Here is a 6,484-nt window from a genome sequence, read left to right on the forward strand (position 1 = left end):
AAAAGAAGAATCTGAGTGAAAGAAGAGTCCAGAGACCCCCTAGCCAAATCATAACAGGGGTAAACAAAATACAGTAAAAAGGCTAAACTTACCTTTTAAAATAGGCAGCCATTAGGATCAGCACCTGCAGAGCACAGGTGCAAGAAAGCTGCAGCAAGTGTCCATGAGGTGAACAAGCTGAACTTAAAGAAAAAAGTTTGATTTTTTTAAAAACTGCAGACAGAGTTTAAAAATTGCCTTTAGGTTGAGTCCCTTGTTTTAAAGTTCAGCAGCTGGCCAGAATAACTATTCTAAAGATTTCTTGTGCAGTTAAAAAGTTTTAAATGGGGGAAATTGACCATCAGCACAGCGGGAGCCAGTCAAAACTGACAAAATGCGGGAAAAAGAGAGAGGACAGGATTTTCCGGCCCTTCTGTCCAGCTGAATCTTTAGGGACCGCTGAAGTTGACCCCTCACAGCTGATTCCCTGGCAGCAGGGCCAGTGAGCCATGCAAATTACCATTGGCTTTGGATGGAACAGAAGATCCTGCTGGTGACCAATAGCTCACTGCCGTTGCTACAGGAAAAGCTGATTTGATTTATTATTGTCACGTTTTGGGATACAGTGAAAAGTATTGTTTCTTGTGCGCTATACAGACAAAGTATACAGTACATGGAGAAGGAAAGGAGAGGGTGCAGAATGTAACGTTACAGTCATAGCTAGGGTGTAGAGAAAGATCAACTTAATATGAGGTAGGTCTATTCAAAAGTCTGGGAAGACTTAGCAGAGAAGACACATCAATCTTCCAGGAGGAAGCCAAAAGGTACAAGAAAGAAACTGAAGACCCAGCTGAATGTAAAAGAGGATGCACTGAAAGTAAAAGTCGTAGAACTTAGTAAGCGGTAAGCAGATAATGAATCCATGATTAGCACAGTTACAGAACTGAAACAAGTTAAGACTTCATCGGAGACAGACCTGGCCAACAGTGAAAGATAAGGACAAAGCTGTGGATAGAGAAAGAAAAGACAGAAATTAGATCGGAAAATGTAAATCTGACACTGAAGCTGAAGGAACTAGAAGAGAAAACATTGGCTCCCTCAAACAAACTGAGAACCATTGAGTTGTTGAAAAATGACAGGGCTGAAATTGCAAAACAAGTGGAAAGGAAGGTTGCATTTTTGAGATGTCAACATCCAGCAAGAACATGCAGACCCTATGGAAAAAGAAAATCTGAGTGCACTCTCGGGATAAACAGAGTGAACATTCCCTCCAGAAGGAACGTGACAAACCCATGAGTTGTTGATAAAGAGAAACACAACTGGAAGGAGTGCAGAAAGCTAATCAAATGGAGGTTAGCAAGTGCCAGAAACAAAGAGTAGTACAATTTTAATGCCAAACCGACAAAGTCAACCCAAAGCAACTGAGACTGCCATTGCTCCAAATACGACAGAGCCAGATAGAACATAGAACATAGAAAGTCACAGCACAAACAGGCCCTTCGGCCCACAAGTTGCGCCGATCACATCCCCACCTCTAGGCCTATCTATAGCCCTCAATCCCATTAAATCCCATGTACTCATCCAGAAGTCTCTTAAAAGACCCCAACGAGTTTGCCTCCACCACCACCGACGTCAGCCGATTCCACTCACCCACCACCCTCTGAGTGAAAAACTTACCCCTGACATCCCCCCTGTACCTACCCCCCAGCACCTTAAACCTGTGTCCTCTCGTAGCAACCATTTCAGCCCTTGGAAATAGCCTCTGAGAGTCCACCCTATCCAGACCCCTCAACATCTTGTAAACCTCTATCAGGTCACCTCTCATCCTTCGTCTCTCCAGGGAGAAGAGACCAAGCTCCCTCAACCTATCCTCATAAGGCATGCCCCCCAATCCAGGCAACATCCTTGTAAATCTCCTCTGCACCCTTTCAATGGCTTCAACATCTTTCCTGTAATGAGGTGACCAGAACTGCGCGCAGTACTCCAAGTGGGGTCTAACCAGGGTCCTATAAAGCTGCAGCATTATCTCCCGACTCCTAAACTCAATCCCTCGATTAATGAAGGCTAGTACGCCATACGCCTTCTTGACCGCATCCTCCACCTGCGAGGCCGATTTAAGAGTCCTATGGACCCGGACCCCAAGGTCCTTCTGATCCTCTACACTGCTAAGAATGGTACCCTTCATTTTATACTGCTGCTCCATCCCATTGGATCTGCCAAAATGGATCACTACACACTTATCCGGGTTGAAGTCCATCTGCCACTTCTCCGCCCAGTCTTGCATTCTATCTATGTCTCGCTGCAACTTCTGACATCCCTCCAAACTATCCACAACACCACCTACCTTGGTGTCGTCAGCAAACTTACCAACCCATCCCTCCACTTCCTCATCCAGGTCATTTATGAAAATGACAAACAGCAAGGGTCCCAGAACAGATCCCTGGGGCACTCCACTGGTCACTGACCTCCATGCAGAGAAAGACCCCTCCACAGCCACTCTCTGCCTTCTGCAGGCAAGCCAGTTCTGGATCCACAAGGCAACAGCCCCTTGGATCCCATGCCCTCTCACTTTCTCAAGAAGTCTTGCATGGGGGACCTTATCGAACGCTTTGCTGAAGTCCATATAGACCACATCCACCGCTCTTCCTTCGTCAATGTGCTTGGTCACATTTTCAAAGAACTCAACCAGGCTCGTAAGGCACGACCTGCCCCTGACAAAGCCGTGCTGACTACTTTTGATCATACTAAACTTCTCTAGATGATCATAAATCCTGTCTCTCAGGATCCTCTCCATCAACTTACCAACCACTGAGGTTAGACTCACCGGTCGGTAATTTCCCGGGCTGTCCCTGTTCCCTTTCTTGAATATAGGGACCACATCCGCAATCCTCCAATCCTCCGGAACCTCTCCCGTCTCCATCGACGATGCAAAGATCATCGCCAAAGGCTCCGCAATCTCCTCCCTCGCCTCCCACAGTAACCTGGGGTACATCCCATCCGGTCCCGGCGACTTACCAACCTTGATGCCATTCAATAGTTCCAACACATCCTCTTTCTTTATGTCCACTCCTCTTTCTTTATGTCCAGATGTGGATGATTGCCCAGCTTCCAGACCACCTGAATTTATGAAGTCAGAGATTTGAGCGAGGAGAAAGAGTAGCAAGTAAAGATTGTATTGTAAACATGTTTGGGTAAGGAGATTTGGCATGAGAACGTTAATTTGGTATAAGAATGTTCAACAGAGCATGGGTTAATATGGGAGCAGAGAACAGTACTCCCGTGTTATGATGTAACCACATAAGTGTAGACTGTCTGTGGTGAAGAGTCTGGAAGGAGCCTGCATGGAGCCAGCAGCCATACATGGCATTACCTCGGGTATGTATGTAGTTATGGGTTACCAATAGAACAAGAAAGAACAAAGAACAATACAGCACAGGAACAGGCCCTTCGGCCCTCCAAGCCCGCGCCGCTCCCCGGTCCAGGATTGAATCCTGAATCCAGGATCCCCTCCCAATTTTCCAGCCTATCTACATCCTAATATCCTATCCACCGAGCTGTCCCTCACAGCTACGATGCTTTGTTCATCACAACCTATTAACTCACCCCCACCCCCCCATTCCAGACCATGTGATCTCCAGGGAGAGGCGAAAACCCAGAGTGAAAAAAATGGTTATGAGGTTATTTTAAAAATTTATTAATTTATTAATTAATTTATTAAAAATTTATTAAAAAAATAAATGGTTCATGTTCAGCCTGTCATGATGATGGAGAAAAACCTTGAATTATGTTCTGATATACTGAATTTTAAATAATACCTGTGGTTTTAAAAATTGACATATAAGCCAAAGCTGACTGAGTATGTAAATTCTGAGAATGTAAATTCAGTTGCTGTCTGAATTCCAGTGGGTGATACTAAGAGAGAGATAATGAAATATCACATCCTTAATTTCTAGACCGGGACACATTAAAGGCATGAAAGCCATACAGAAAATAACTGCCATCTCGTATGGAGATAATGGAAGCGAATTATATTTTTTTAAAAAGTTTATTTATTAGTGTCACAAGCAGACTTACATTAACACTGCAATGAAGTTACTGTGAAAATTCCCTAGTCGCCACACTCCGGAGCCTGTTTGGGTACACTGTGGGACAATTTAGCATGGCCAGTGCACTTAACCAACATGTCTTTCGGACTGTGGGAGGAAACCGGAGCACCTGGAAGAAAACCACACAGACACGGGAAGAATGTGCAAATTCCGTAGAGACAGTGACCCAAGCCAGGAATCAAACCTGGGTCCCTGGCGTTGTAAGGCAGCAGTGCTAACCACTGTGCCACCGTGCCGCCCACTAACCTGTTAGTGGATTTTCACCTTCGAAGAATATACAAAGATTGGGATAAAAATCAACTGCACAACTTGGTCAATGTACTGGTGTGGGGTGTGTCAGCATGTGTGACACAAGAGGAAAGACAGAAGCAGACACCCCTGCCAAAGTTTTGCAAGTAAAACTCTGTCTCTCTGATTTTTGAAGCAAGCCAAATCAGCAAAGCTTCAGCTGAAAATTAAGTCAGACAACTTCTCAGCTAGAACACTGGAATCTCAAAACTGACTGTTCAGTTGTTGAAGTCAGCGCTACTGGAATCACAAATCTCAATAGCCATGGTGTTCCACCATCTAGTCCTCATGGATAAGTCAAAGACTGATTCGTATATTTTTAAAATTTATTTTTGGACTCAATTCTCATTTCTAATCTGTGTTAATGTATGTGCGTGTATTTTAGTATATTCCTCACATTTAGTAGCTAATAAACTCACTCTCTCTTTAACTCAAGAAGGTCTGGTTAAATTGGCTCCTTTTATGGTATAAATACTTTGGGACTAAGAAAAGGTATCCACAAGGGAAGGGATCCTTTTTGAAGTAATCTTGCTGCGACCAACCAAGGGGGTTAATAAAGAAAGAGAGCCAGTCCATCCCGTTGAACCCAGAGACATAACAATTTGGGGGTAACCCACTGGAATTTAACAATTTGAGAGATCCCGCCCAGGATAACAGATTTGGGGAACTTTGCCTGTGGGTCAGTTGTAAAAAACCGAGCAAGCCTGCAGACCGCTCCGTGAAACATCAAACCACCTTTACAACACCCTTCATGTTTTGAATCCATCCAAGGTTACAGGTATCTCTGAGACTTACAACACTCCTCAAGCTGTTGTTTCTGCTTCATTCTGAGATCCCCACTCAGTGCCATGGCCAACACATCCATACACTCTACCCTGCTCACCAGCAGCACTAACTCATCCTATCTCAAGGCTGCCATGGTACGCAGCTTCATTTCATCCTTCATATCATCTGACACGTTAATAAAAAACTTTTCCTTTCCGGTGTTAAGGAACACAAGCTCCAAATTGTTGAAAATTCCAGTTCTGAAGAAGAATCATATTCAACTTGCAACGTTAATGCGATTTCACTCTCCAGAGATTATGTCAGACTTGCTGAGCATTTCCAGCACTTTCTGTTTTTAAGCCAATGTTCCTCTCCGACCTAGCCCTGAATCTGCATCCTCCTGTCTCCTTCAGGCTCACCCTTGTTCATGGTCCCCAGTTCCTGGTTGTTTGTCTCCATTCTCAGTAAATTGCTGAGCACTTAACACAGCCCAATATCTCTGCCTTGACAACTTACGCTGAATCCTGGCCCATCAAAGTCTGCAGTTTAAAAGTTTCAGGTTATGCTTAGTGTTTTTCTCCATAGCACTATTCCAAAGCACACTCGCAAGCTTGTTTCTGAAATGTTGTTTCCACGGGAGGTACTTGGTTCTGAAACTTTTGGACAGGCCTCTGTAAGTACAACTACTTAACCAACACGAGCAGCTGCGGGTGGTTTGCTGTCCCTCAACTGCACAAAACATTTTGTTGAAGATAACAGTGTCCAACAATTGATGCTGAAATTTTAGAACAAAATCTGTGCAGGAACAGCGGAAGTAAAACCTTCATGATGAGGATGTGGAACTTGCAACTACATGTAGTGGTGGAGGCAGATAACAAAGATGCATTTAAAGGGAAACTAATTAAGCACATGAGAGGGAAAGGAGGATATGCAGATTGAGTGAGAAGAAGTAGAGTTGGCAGGGGGTGGGGGAGTGATTCATGTGAAGCATTGGGCTGAGCAATCTGTTTCTGCTTGCCAATTCTATGCAATGTAAAGCCACGTTATTTTGCTGCTTCTCTGATGAAAAACATCTCCACTGTTTTCACCGAAGAGTTTTGTAAATCTCATGAACATTTAATACATTTTCCATCAACTCTCTCCAGTAGCTTGTGGTAATGAGCACTGAGATTTTTATGAAACAGCGCAATTTTGCTGAACTATTATTATTTTCCCTCTCCTTTCAGACATCCAGATTTAAATTGAAGAGGAGATTAAGGAAGAAGCCCATGGCTGTCTGCTGTTTCTTCACTGCCCTATCTATGGTGGTGATAAACACTTACCCATCTCTCCATTTTGATGACAAA

General features: G+C 44.0%; 1 long non-coding RNA gene across 1 annotated transcript; it reads right to left on the reverse strand.

Annotated features, from left to right (window-relative positions):
- Positions 1–3,400: 3,400 nt before the first annotated feature.
- LOC144495996 (uncharacterized) lies at positions 3,401–3,643 on the reverse strand. Its single transcript, XR_013498368.1, has 2 exons — positions 3,583–3,643; positions 3,401–3,513 (listed from the first exon to the last, which is right to left on the reverse strand). It is a non-coding gene; the product is annotated as an uncharacterized LOC144495996 (long non-coding RNA).
- Between the last annotated feature and the right edge of the window lie 2,841 nt (positions 3,644–6,484).

Source organism: Mustelus asterias, chromosome 7 (assembly GCF_964213995.1).
Source record: "Mustelus asterias chromosome 7, sMusAst1.hap1.1, whole genome shotgun sequence".
NCBI lineage: Eukaryota > Metazoa > Chordata > Chondrichthyes > Carcharhiniformes > Triakidae > Mustelus > Mustelus asterias.